This window comes from Montipora capricornis, chromosome 6 (genome assembly GCF_036669925.1).
Source record: "Montipora capricornis isolate CH-2021 chromosome 6, ASM3666992v2, whole genome shotgun sequence".
NCBI classification, from domain to species: Eukaryota; Metazoa; Cnidaria; class Anthozoa; order Scleractinia; family Acroporidae; genus Montipora; species Montipora capricornis.
In genome coordinates this window covers 21575763-21590205 of record NC_090888.1, presented here as the reverse complement: position 1 = coordinate 21590205, position 14443 = coordinate 21575763, and the positions used below count along the sequence as shown (strand labels likewise).

The following is a 14443-nucleotide window of genomic DNA, read 5'->3' as shown; positions in this document are numbered from 1 at the left end:
ACCAAATTTTTGTATACTACCTTCCCACCGACGCAGCACCACAGTTTCTTTAGAAACTACCCCTTCATACCAAGCAAGATGGTCAGTCGTTGGTTTGAAACGCGCAATTTGTGGTAATAATTTACGACGCTTATTATACAGATGTGCTAACACGTGTTGAGAGTAGAGAAAAAATGCACTGGCAAGAACTACAAATAAAATTAATATAAAATACGTATAACCTATAAGTAACAAAAAAGCTACAGACTGAATACTCCCACTTTCGTGATTTCACCAAAGGGGGCGGTTAATTTTTCTTTGCTGGCTTGTCCGCAGTAATCTCGTAAAAGTTATAGGGATGATCGAAAGACATGGGAGGCGAAACAGGTAAGGGAGAAAAAAAGGGTAATTAAGAAAAAAGAAAATATCGTTACGCGTATGTACGAAAATAAATTAGAAGTAATTGACGATTGGACGTGAGTCAGCCCTTCAGTGTCCCTCTTCCACACTCTCCCGTCCAGGCCAAATTAACAGGAAAGGCAGTGAAAAAAATTATTTTTGGCAAGTACATTTGCTAGTATTTTGAGCGGTTTTGAAGATTTCGAGTTCGCTGTTTACTGTGCTTCTCAATAGAAGGACAATTGTGGATGCTAATTTTTGAACAGCTCCAGCACCGGGTGATTTTTCTCCAGAAAATCGCATCACTCCGCTTTGAAACTTCACTGGAGAATAGCTGAAAGATCAACGCTTCTTCTTGACATTGTAGTTCTCGCTCATTCATCCAAACGGCCCGGAGTTCGCCTTTAAAGAAAATCAAAATCCCATACCTTCCGAGCGGTCGAGATGCGTACCACTTTTCACGCGTGCCAGCCAAGTGCCAGCCTCAAATGGCGTCCATTTGGAAACTTATGAGCCAATCAGCAGGCTGGCATACGTGAAAAGTGTTACCCATGCGGAGAAAGACTCCGTACCTGGCACTGTTAATTATCATACAATGGTGTCACCAGCCCGATTTTGATTGGCTAAGCACGCAGCTAATTCTTGCTTCCTCTGTTTCTCTTTCGTCATACCTACAAACAATAGATTTTATACATGTAGAATTGACGCCATACCTACAGACACTAGTTTTATGCATGCAGAAGTGCCGTCACCTCACACACTAACCAGCAGTTTGATCAGTTTTGTCATGGCGGAGCTCAGCTCAGGAATATGCATAATAAAACAATTATTGAATTCGGTTTTCGCATGTTAGCGATAATTATCAAGGCCTCAGTTTGTGTTATCCGCCTCAGCCTTCGGCTTCGGCAGATAACAAAAACTTTGACCTTGACTAACATGCTCAACCTCATCCAATAATTGTTAATTATAGACATTACTAGCAAAAGTACTTGCCAAAAACAGTTTGGTCACTGCCTTTCCTGTTAATTTGGCCTAGACGGGAGAGTGTGGAAGAGGGACACTGAAGGGCTGGAAATTTAAAGAAAGGATGTTGTTTGTCGCGATTTCACTTCAATTGCTGTCACTACCTTTTAGGGCATGTCGCTTGTTGGAATTTACCCTAGTTGGCAGAGCCTCAATAAGGACACAAAACAGGGCACGAATGGAACAAAAGAAACCTTTCGTTACTTTGCGTGACATAAGTATTTACCAGGTTTGAAGGTCAAAAGTTCAACAACATCTTGCATATCTATGCCTCCAGAAAATGAGTTCACAATGAAACGGATAACATTGGATAACATTATGGACTCAAACTTTGCGTATCTCACTGAAGTGCAAGTACGTACTGCTTTAGGCAGCTTTCTTTCGGTAGTAACCGTTCATTATGTCAAATTATGTCTTTGATACCGCGCAATTGACGCACATTCAGTTTTCGTTTTCGAGCATATGTATACTGATTTGGTTTGAAATTCTTTGAAATTCTGTCATATTTTTGCTCTACTACTAGCTTTTAAAAGGGTGCTCTTGAAATTAAACGGTCCGCCAAGTCGTACATTCAGTGAAACTGACACTGCGTGCGTTTTGTAATGTAAACAATTAAAAAAATAATTCTCGATACCTTTCGCATTACAGTGGAGTACATTTCTTGCACCTAAAGTATTAACTTGTCGGGTGAATCACGATCTCTTTTGACAGAAAACTGAACAGATTTAATATCGTATTAATTTCAGTTTTGACATCGTGGTGCACTTGCATAAACCAGTATAAATTAAAATGTGTTTGAATTGAGTAATATATAATTCACTTGTCGATTTTTGCCCTTCAAATACTATTTTTAGTCACTTTTAATACTTCTGAAGGATAAGTTCGCATTTTTTAAAGCTTTCCAAGCTACAAAGCCGAAAATTAGTCAGTTCGACGATTCTACATGAATAATTAGCATCAGCTTTCGTTCAAATTTCGCGTCATTTAGCTCGCTCAGACTTTAAACATTTCTCATATTTTCGGAGGGAAGCGTTCCGAGTTCGAGCATAAAACTTTACACAGGAAATTAATAATATCATTATTTGAAGAATTTGAAGTAAAAAAGGTGAAGAATGAGGTACCAGGTACATTTTTATCGCGTTAAATATTACCCATTTTCCGCTGCCATATTATGCGGCCTTTGAGGATGTTCTTTAAAGAGCTTAGAAAATCACAATTTTAACAGTCCGTAAAAAGTATCGAAGTAGAAATAAACAAGAATAGTTGTTCTTAATTTTTATCAAGTTTGGTGCCAATTGAATTCATTTAAAGACTTCACCGTTGCTTGGTTCTCGCAGCAAATTTTCGACTATTTGTCAAACAGAAAACCGCTCTTTAACCGTGTTTTCAAATTTTCGCAAATTGGTAAAAAAATAAGAATCACTGGAACCTGTAAATATGATTTTTGAAAATATTTCCCTAAAGGGTATCTTTGGGCAAAATATGAGCTATCTGCCAAAATGGTCGTTGACAGGCAATTCTCGATTCTTACAGGCAGTCGTTCTGAAGAAGTCAGAAGAACGAGTGAAAGAACTTAAAAAAAACAAAATGAACCCGGGCCCGGGTCAAACATTTAAGAACAGAAGATCACTTGCCTCTACCGCCGATGAATATATCGGTCGAGCCTAGAATTAAATTGGCCCAAAAGCGAGACGCCATAAGGTCACGTTTACATCACTGCTGAGAAAATCAACACCAAGAAACTAAAAACATTACTTTCGAGACCAACTATTTTCTTGGAAGAAAACGTATCACACAGCAGTATAGAGATTCAAATGTAAAGCCTCATAGGGCAAAAACCATTGCTAATAGATGAATACTACAGGAGCCGCCTAAAAGAGGCATCCATTCAAATATGTACTCAAGAGAGCAAAATCATGACAAAGGAAACAGAAACCAGACCACGTACAAGGGAGTCGTGTAGGCCTGTCAACTCTTTTTAACACAAGTTGCAACTTCGTTTTCACTTGGAACAGGGTAAGCTCACTTGTGCGTGTACTAAGACAATCGGCGAACCAGCGATCAGAAAGCGTGTTCCGACCACCCTTTTGCACGATGCCAGCTCGCTTATGTGTCAGTCACAGTCGGAAAGTGTCAGTAATGTCAACATATGACAACAAACGGGAAATTGTCTGCGATTTCAGCCACCACCTATCCCTTAGGCCGCTGTATTTCCTGTTTATCTTTATTAGTCACCAGATTTGACTGCCCGAAACTGTCAAAATAAACACTTAAAAAGACGATGTTACTGGGCGTAAAATAAAATTAGGGCAATAGTATTTGTTAATATTTGGTCCATCGAAACGAAAACCATGTCTTTTTTTAATAGTTCTAAGGACGCGTCACGAGACTGTATTTAAGTGATGAATTTTCATTCAGTGTTCGTGTTGAAATTTATAGGACCCCGTTGGAACCACGTTTTTGTTTCAGCTCAAAGTCACAATCTGGCGTAATTAACATTTGGCAAACTGTTCAGAGTGCTTTCTTGCCGAACGCTATTAAAATAAGTTCAAATTTCACTTACTCATATTAATATTTAGCCTATGGTAAAGAAAGGTTCACATTCAAAAGTTCTAGAGATTGGCAATAAAAGACTGCATTATTTACTTGCGCGCTCGACGATTGAGTATGGGTTTGTGAAAAATTATTCGGATATCTGATCGAATCATTTGCGTGGTCTGCACCTGTGAATCACTTCCACCTTCCCTACCTTGTGAAAACAATTATGGTAATGCCTTTGAGTGTATTAGCGTTCAATAGAATACAGACATTTGTCTATTTATACGTGCAGTTTCTCATGTTTTTCCGGGGGGTACTCAAAAAGACAGACCTCGAAGAAACAGGCGCTCGAGTTAGCCGAGAGCATCATGACTAAAATAATAGTTGTACTTGCAATGCCGCAGCCTCAATAATTTCAGGACATAAAAGTCAATATTAGACCTCTTACTACTCCTTGTATGAGATTTCTGATTGCTTAATTAACCCCCAATTACGTTACCTTGCGTGAAAACATCAGTTGCAATCTGCGTAGCAATCTCTTTGGTGTAACTGTGAACATGGCTTAAGAAACCGTTCGAAAGTTCCTTGGGGTAATATGGATATCGCTCATGTCGATATTACCCCAATCTAATTCTAAACGGTTTTTTCAGCCAAAACTTTAAACTACCGTTAATTTTAATAATCGCAAGACCTTTTCATGCATTTCCTTACTCTATAAAGCGTTTTAGATCGGTTTCTGAAAAAGGGCGGGAAACGATTATTCTCAAGTCAGAAACCATCGTAAACCATTAAGAAGCTTTCAGGGAATCACTGGACTATGACATATCAGTCCCCTGATTATCTTTTCTCGTACCATAACAAACTCACATCTGAAAAAAAAATTTACGCTAGAAAAAAAAAATTCACGCTTACAAGGATAGTTAGTTAGGCAAACTTCTTTTAGCTTAAATTCATGGTGTGTGGTTCTCATACCAGCAAATTTCCAAATTGGTCTTCAAAGACCTCATCCTCTGCACACAATCCTGTGAAACGCCGGTTTCACAAACGCAAAGGTGGGTTAGATTCACGAGGCTTTCGATAATAAATATTAGGTTCTCATCGGCAATAAAAGCGTACGGAATAAGCAACCCTGTTAGCTTTGGATTGGCATGGACAATCTGAGAAATTTCTTCCCTGTCAAACAGGAAGCCTTCCTGACAGTCAAAAGTCCTTAGAGTCGGACATCTCTGCACGATTTCTAAGGCATCCTCTCGAGGAACAGAAATGTATTTCAGTTTCTTCAGAGCAACTATATAAGGTAGACATTGGTCCGATATACGGGTTCCCGCCAGATGAAGCTCCATCAGCTGATTACTGCATGCCCGCAGGATTCTAACCAAGATGTGGTGCTGATGGCAGTGCCAGTTAATGTCAATTGTCTCAGCCTGCAAAGTCCGGCATGCAGCAAGCATGATCCGGTCAACAGGAATCTGTTGAAGAAGTCGATCACGATAACTCGCTTTGCAGCAGTGAATAAAGTTGTCAGTTGATGATCTTCGCAGCTTGTGTTTCTGATAGACACTTTCTGAAGCAACATGCATTCATAGAGTAATTGACTCCATCTCCATGACACAGTCCTCAACATGATTCGTTGTTTGAAATGAATAAACGAAAAGATTCGGACAAGAATTTCATCCGGCAGTATATCCATATTAAGTAGGTCGTCAGTAATAATCTTCGAGTGAATCAAGTGAAGTTTCAATTTCTAACTTCTCTAATAAGAGGCCAGGTGTCAGAGTCCCGCAAAATTGTGAGCAATAAAATTACTACAAAATGCGGCCACGTACAAGTTTCCCAAGGGTGGTCGCTAAATAGAGGTTTCGCTGTTACTACGCAAAATGCGAAATTTTCTCGGGAAATATGGGTGGGTGCCGTTACAGTCCATGGTTAAATACGTGTTATTTGTCCTACATTTTTGTTTGTTGTAGGGTGCAGAATACGTTAAAAACAGTCTTATAAAGTACCCACGGTAAACTGCAGGTAAACATGCAGAAGCGTTTCATATGTTTTATTAACAACACATGAATAAGGGAAAAAATTGAAAATACCGGAAATACCAGACGCGTTTTACGTCAGCTGGTATGGCTATTATAACTTGGTCTGGTCGAAACAATCGAGAGCATAAGGGACAAATACCCATGGCCACTTATTTGGACTCGTGCACATATTAGACTGGGCATACACTGTTCAGTCCAATTTGATACAAATAGACACAGTGCTTAATTTGCATTGCTTTCTTTTTCCTCTGGGAAATGCCAGAAATCTCATGTCGCAAATTGACAGCAGGGTATCTAGGTGTGGCCTACGGATTAACAATTAAATTGCATTGGTACGCCTCCCTGTGAAATAGTATTTCTGTATCCAACACGTTGAGAGAGTTCAGTGCCAGATTGCCAGTGTAGTAAGCAAACTTTAACGAACAACCATCACCCAAGAAAACACATGACTCCCATAGAAATCAAAGTCGAGGGCGGGTTGAGTGTAGCGGTCATTTTCATCGAAAATATTGTTACTGCTATGCTGAGTGGTGTGCGAAAGAAAATCAAAGAACAAGTTGATGAGCTGGTTCCAGAAAATATTCACATTCTCTCCAGCTGGGGACCACCAATTGGCCATTTTCAGGAGATGAAGATGGCTTTAACAGAAGCCCTCCATGAGGGGAAGATTTTAATGTTACGCGAAACTCCCATCTCTCAGAATCCAAAGAGGAAAGCTACTGAGGTAGAAGAAGCCGAAAGATACGTGGACGTTGATATTCCGGTACCACCAGCAGGGAAAGTTGGCAAAGCACCTGAAGGTCCAGCAACATCTGTTCCATCAGAAACTAAACATGTAGTACCCAGTACATCCACAGAGGGGAAACAGCCACAATAGCTACTAGATATGCCACAGCTTCAGTAAGGAAGGGCGTATGTATCTATTCTGAGCAAGACATTCTCAGGTCTTCCGGAACAGAAAGAGAGAGAAGAAAATGGTGGAACGAAAAAGCAAAACAGTTATGCGAGGATCCACAGTATGATATGTTGAGGGGAGACGCCATCGACCAAAAATTGCACGAGGAATGGAGAATCCACAAGGCCGGTAAAATGCTAGAAAAAGAAAGAGAGACGAGACAAGCAACAGAGGAACTCATGCAAGAATACCCTGATCTATAGGCGTTTTTGGAGTCCAAAAAGAAAGAGTTAAGTATTCGACTTCAAAATACAGCAAAGAAAGGGGAAGAATTGAAAAAACTCAAGAAAGAAATGGAAGAACACCGAGAAGCTCATAAATTCCATTACAGGGAATTAAACAAGGCTCAAAAGGCCATGAGCAAAGTGCTTGAAATAAAAAAAGCAGAACTTCGAGAGCTGGTTGAAAAGAAAAACGAGACTAATAACAAAAGAAACTGACAAATAGGAACCTTGTCGCCTTCTGACTTGCCTTTTGGTTTTTTGTTTTGTTAGTTTTTTTTTTGCGTGACGTCTGCCTGAGACAATTAGTTATATGGAATTTGTCACAGACGGTTTGCAGCATGTATTTTCACGATTTAGAAAGCCGTGAACGTATTGAGTGAAAACTTTTGCGGTTAACCAACATTGGTTAACCAGTAATTGCCGAGTTGAATTAGCTATGATCAGTAAATACATGCCACAAATTGCGCCTCTTAGTCAATTTTGGCGTGTTATTGATCACAATTAGTTATTGACTACATCTGCTGCGTATTATATAAGAAAAGTAGGTTAGTACGATTTACAATACAACCATCCCCACTCAGAAATACATTGTGGTCTTTTCGTATTCTTTTAGAACTATCGTTCTCTTGTTTATTGTCTTCAACAAAGAAAAAACTGATATACCCGCTAAAGAATCGCAATATGCTGCGTGACCTTGACTTGATACATGATTTTCATGTAAAAATAACCCAACCAGAAAGACACCTGATGCTTAGAGCATCAGCAAAGGTAAGGCCCGGTTCAGATGCCGTACTTCACATGAGCCGAATCAAATTCATTGAATTAACTTCATGTGAAGTACGGCGTCTGAATCAATTCAGAACGACCGGTCTAATTTGGATGGGCTAAGCAATTTTTCCCGCCTGGCTTAGCCGGGAATTACGACTGATGAGCGGCTTTGATTCAGACGCCGTACTTCACATGAGCCGAATCAAATGCAGAAATTAGGGACTTTAAGATAGAGGACGCGATGTCTACAATACGCGGCCAGAAGTAATTTTTTCGGAGACGAGCATTCTGCGCATGCTCATGTTGGCTTGGCATTGCGTTGAGTAGACGTCTGGAACGTCAGCCTGAGCACTTTGGCGTTGTGGAGAAAACGTGAGTAGTCAGCTTTATATTTCTTCAAAGAAATTAATGTATTCGCCATTTAACTTTTAGATATAGCAATTAGAACCATATTTATGCTTTTCAAGGAAAGATAAGCGTGGAAACTCATGCTATTTTAACGCTATTGGCGTTTTTATTTAGGTTGCACACTCGCCTGAAAATGGCAGAGCCTTCAACATGTTCAAGTTCAACCAAACCTCCGAGGTAAGCTTTAGTTTGGCCTAAATTCCTCATGTGTCGGTGGGATCTTCTTTTTTTAGTGTTTTTCTGCTTTCTGTGAAAATTACTGCGTACAATAATGATAGGTTTGGCCGAGCCCTTTGATTTAAGCTTTAGGTTTGGGCAAATTTGTAGCGAAATTTAGGATCCGATGTCTCTAAATAGTTTTGGAAATTGATTTATGTTCTGGTTGAAGCGCCGTAATTGTAAGATTATTCTGCAGATAAAATTTTAACATTTTAGAGACGGGAGGAATTACAAAGTCTGGTTTTGACTTCTCCATCCATTTTGCAATAAACAAAATCGTACTTAATATTTCCCTGCATACACATACTGTAGTTTTGCAAATGTGCTTAGAAATAAAAAAAATATGTGAGCTTCCCAGAAAACACACAGACGTCACCTTTAATTAAGTAAAAATATTTTATCAGAGATTGAGTTAACGTTGTTTTGGTAGATCTTGGAGGATTGGCTAGCCACCCGATCCACCCTGGGATACCTTTGTTTAAGTGTGGTACAAAATCCATATAATTAATAAGTATATTTGTGCAGATTTGACAAAGCATGGCTCTCCATTGAGAAATTTGAGGCTAGGGAGGGGCAACCTCAAGCACAGCTGTGTTGGATAGCCCAGTCAATGAACTAACAACCCCTGAAAATTTTGGGTTATCTAGTAAATTCCTCTCTGGCAAGGGGGTGGTGGGTTACTTGTTTTCCCCAGTGTAGGGTCTCGCTTTAGACTTGGCAGCCCAGTTATGCTGCAGCCTCAAGCTCTCTGATAGGTTGGCCCGCTTTCCGGTATGAGCAGGCCTTGGATCAGTCCCCCGAGCTAAGTTCTAGTTATTGCCAACTCTTAACTCTCCACTGGCCATGTTGAATCAGGACAGATATATGCAAGCCCTAAATGGGCACACTGTAAACTTGAAATTCAAGATGTGATGTACATGTATACTGATGTACAGGGAATAGAAAAATCAGTTTGTGTATACCTTCACTTATTCACTTTTTTTTTACTTTAGTTCAGTAATGTTTTGGACCAAAGATCACGATTTGATACTATGCCGTGAAGTTCTTAATCTTAATCCATTCACTACAAAAAAGGGCTCAACACAACGAAGTACAATTTGGGATAAAGTGGCTACAACACTGAATAATTGTTCCTGTCTGGCATTTAATGTTAACAAGCGATCTGTTAAAGATCATGTTAAAATATTGCAAAACAGGCATAAACAGAAATTGAGAGCTGAAGAAAAGGCAAGTGGTATTGTACCTGATGTGCCGACAGAGTTGGAAAACTTGTTTGAGCAAATAATTACCCTGGAAGAAAGTGCAGAGGCAGAGCAACAAGAAACTGGCCGGGAGAAGAGCCGAAAAATAGAGAGTGATAGAGCAAAAGCTGAAGATATCAGGTTAAAAGCAATGGAAAAATTGAACGACACTCAAAAAAGGCAAGCAGATGGGATGGAGGACAATCAAAGTAAGCGACCACGATGCAGTGGCAGCAACAACAGCAACAACAGAGTCAACAAACACTGCTCATGATGCAACAACAGCAGCAGCAAACAAAGGCGTTATTGGACATTATGGAGCGTATCGTAAATAAATAATTACTTATCAACAAGGTGTGAGATAAATCCGTAAGTGACTTTTCAGTTGATTTTCTGACAAAGTTTTGAATTGCATTTTGATTGAGATCTGGAGTATAATTTTATGTTCATTCAAGCATATTCCTATGCCATTGCAGTTGTGCTTAGAAAATAACCCAAACCCAATATACGAGGGATGGGGGAGGGGGGGGGACGTTTAAAATACTAGGAGTTATTTTATGTTGCTTACATCTCAAATTTTCTTTTAAGTCATCTTAGGGATTTTCTCCCTGCACCCCTGGCCTTCTATTGTTTAATGCATTCGTAAGTTCTCTTGTGTTCCCTTGGAAGGCAGTGTGGTTTATTTTTATTACCGTTAGTATTTTTCTGCTGCTCTGTTTCAGATTTTGAACGCCTGAAATTAGGGAGGCAGGAACCTTTTTTTTATGGCTATAGCTGTTGCCAACTTTGCAAAGCTTGTTTTGATGTTCTAAGTCGTTTCAGTTACCCTGGGTTGAGTGGTAAATTACTGTACTCTGATCCACCTAATTTATTACATTACTCCCAGTTTTTGGCGGTGATGTGACAATAACTTTTTCCTATGTCTTTCTTCTTCCAAGTCAATTAGACTTGGGCTTAAGACTTGAAACCATTATATAGCATTTAACCCCTGTTGTTGTTGTTGTTGTTGTTTTAGAGTTGATCTCCTAGATTGAAAATTGTTCTTCTGAAGTGATTTTTTTTTATGACGTGGGGTGACTCAACTACCAGATTTATTACTTTCTTCCTTGTTTATGGAGATGATGTTACAAACTGACTTTTTCTGAAAATTTAATATCAACTGGGGCGGTTTTCCCTTTATGTCTGATCTCTGCAAGTGCAGAATTTTTTAATAAAGTTTGTTGTTGTTACTGTTGTATTATTCCTCATAGACCTCATAGTTTGCAAAATTGTTTTCCTGCAGATCAATATTTTATTATTCATGGGAGGGAGGCAGTAAATGGGATAACTTAATTACAACTTTTACTACCCATCCGGGTCAAATTTCCCTGTTCTTAAGGAACATTCTAACCATTTTGGACCCTATCATCACACACAAGGGTATGAAACTTTTACAGTGCCTCTATTTTCCCAGATGCCTCCCTTTCCATAAGTAAGGGACACTCCCTTTGTCCTTATTAGAAACCTAACTGAAATAGTGATCCAACTTCGGGGGTACCAGGCCAAAGTATTCAGCTGTAGAGTTGGAATAAAGGCAGGTTAGGGCGTTTCTAAGTAGTGCGCAAACAATGTACATCTTGCCAACCTGGCTTAGTCCTCTCTTTAAGTCCTTCTTGAAGTCCAGGAATTTGAAATAATTAATGATATCAGCAAATAACCATTCCACAGAAACACGGACTGCACTCATTGAATCATTAAAAATCTCCATATCTCTGGTCAAAATTCCTATGCGAAATGGTGCTTGGAGATGAACTCTTAGCGGATAAGCGGGATCGCCATAAAGACACATTTCTGCTCCGGTGGGGGAAAAGGCAAAATTCTCCAGTTCATAGTAGAGATTTGACACGGCCAACATCCTAGCATCGTGCATTCTTCCTTCTGAATATAAAAACAAAATTGTAGGAAAATAAAAACGAAACGTTCGAGAACTGGAAAAAATAGTAGTAACATGAATTTTGCTCACCCACAGCACCATAGAGATGACCAATTAAACCGTTGGGAAGTGCCACAGACTGGAATTTAAGTGCATGAATGCGTTTGTGTCCGTTATACACGGTTCTCTGGTTTATGATAGGACGGCTGATAGGGCGCACTGTTCCGTCTATAAACCCGAAGCAATTTTCAAGGGCGGCTCCTTTCCTGTAAATTGCTGTGGCATAGACATCGAGCATTGCCGGGCTCAAAATACGATGATTCCAGTGAGTAACTCTGTGACCATGGTTGGTATATAGCCAGTCTGTGATTTCATTACTGATGATACTTAACTCTGGAGCTGATCTACCAAAAATTGGTGTCATGTCCGAATAACGTCATGGATATGCAAACCGTTTCAGCAGTATACACAGGCCCTCTGTTGCATCGCAAACTGTGCCATTTCTGCAAACAAATTCTGGAGGCATTCTTAAAGCATCAATTAGCAATGGAATATCTGCCTTTTCCACTCGAAAATCTGCTTTACATTCCGCAGGAGCCTTCTTCAACAAAGAAAATGTATCATATTGACAGTGAGGAAATGGAAGATTTTGTGGCGTATATTCCTCGTAGAGTACCGCAAATTCTTCATCGATAATTTCCTCTTCCAAACAGAAAAGCAGCATTTCTTGAACTGCTTTAAACAAGCTCATGGCGTTTAGTTTGGACGAGACTTGCTGTGTCTCAAGTTGTGTTGTTCTTCGTCACGTTGCAGCTCTTAACTTCATTTTTCCCACGCTTACAACGCCGCTCTCGGCCCAGGCTTTCCTCGGTTACGACGTTCCAGAAACCACCGTGTCCTCGTATCTTAAAGTCCCCATTATTACTAATTTGCAGTTTTCTTCAGTCATAGTATGCCTCTGTGAATTAATTTCGGCGCAATTAAGTTCGGCGTCAATTCAGCCAGGATTAATTAATTTGGGTCGGTCTAAATTCGAATTCGATTCGGCTCATGTGAACCGGGCATAAGGCCTAGTTTATACGTCACGCGAATTTAATTCAGACGAATTTGATTTTTTTGAAATAAATTTGACGATAGAGTGACGTCTAATTAGGCCTAGTTTTTTGGTCGCGCTATCCTCGAATTTAATTATTTTTGTTCATTATCAATTATACCTCTGACCAGGAATTTTAATTTCGGCTGAGAAATAAATTCGACCAGATTCGACCATTAATTTCGAAGCGTAAAACCACGGTACAATTAATGTCGACAGAAGGACGAATTTAATTGAAATTGAATTTGTCTGAATTAAATTTGACGATAGCGCAACGTATAAATAATTTAGCGAAGGCGTTGCCACAAACGTGACAGCTTCTAACACCATGGGTTTTTTTATCTTTCAAGCGCTCTTTTTCAATCTGTCAACAACATTTAATGTCAAAAGATTAATTCAATTAAATTCTGGCAAAAATTTTAATGGTTGCGGCTCCCCGTGTAACTCCCGTAAACCCTTATGTCCAAGTTACAAAAACTTCAACGTTGATATGTCCGGCCAATTGGAAGAAGTCCCTTTTTATTTCTTAATCTTCTGGGATTGAGTGCGCGATGAAGGTGAAGCGACGGAAAACAATCGGAATAAAGCAGTCAATGGAGTTTGTCTAAACGCTATTATGAGGTCCGGATATAGTAAGTTATTCTTATTTTTAATTGTATAGCACGGACAACAAGTAGAAAATAAACGGGAAAAAAAATACTTCTGAGACAGATCTGACGACGTTTGTTTTGGGCGTGATAGTCACTTTATTGTGTTCTCTCTCCCCTTAACCCTCTTAGGAAAAGGCAGAAAAAAAGAGCCCCCATCCCTCCCCCAAGAAAAAGCAGGCCTTTAATAGGGGGGGGGGGGGTGCGGATAAAAAATGGAATGGCCCATTGACTCGAAGGTGTGAAAATGTGAATTCTACATGCATGTAAATTGTTCCGAATTTTGAAGACAATAAGGCATCAAATCAAATGTTATTCGCTTAAAGTTAACGCTTACCATTTTACTTGAGTTGTTGTGGGCATTTCCTTGCCTGGATCAGCATTTAAAGAGTAAAACTAACCAGAAAATCGTCGCCCGCCCAAAACCTGTAAGAGCTGGACTGGTTACCGCTGACTGCTAACGAAAATGACTCACTAGTTTCCAGTCCTATCTCTCACGTGTTATCCAAGATGGCGGAGGATGACAATCTATTCGAAAGATACTGGAGTTCATTGAAAGGATTAAGTGCAGACTTGGAGTGTGTAATTTTGAAGAGTAATGCATCATGTTCCTTTTGGAATAAGGCCGATTATGAGACTCAGAGAGCAGCAAACAAGGTAATCCCTTGATTGGATGGTATTTCTCACAATTGAATACATCGGAATAAAAGCTTTCTTTTTCATTTTTCTGTGTACAGAGCAATTTTATGTTCACAGTTTAGCCGTTAAAGGACATTGCGTAAGCTAAACACATGCATTACGAACTTGGCATGCTTTGAATAAGACCAAACCTTGTTATACGTGTATTGAATTCGAAGATTGAAGTTGAGGTCATTTTTTCAAGGCACTAGATGAAATCAAATCCTAAAAGGACACTTAAACTTTGATTGTTGTCTCACTGGCACATTCAGTGCTATTGCACAAAATTCTCAAGAATTTCAACTCACTCAAGTGACCCTCAA

General features: G+C 39.5%; 1 pseudogene; it reads right to left on the bottom strand.

Annotated features, from left to right (window-relative positions):
- Positions 1-11294: 11294 nt before the first annotated feature.
- On the bottom strand, positions 11295-12453 carry LOC138053390 (uncharacterized; annotated as a pseudogene).
- Between the last annotated feature and the right edge of the window lie 1990 nt (positions 12454-14443).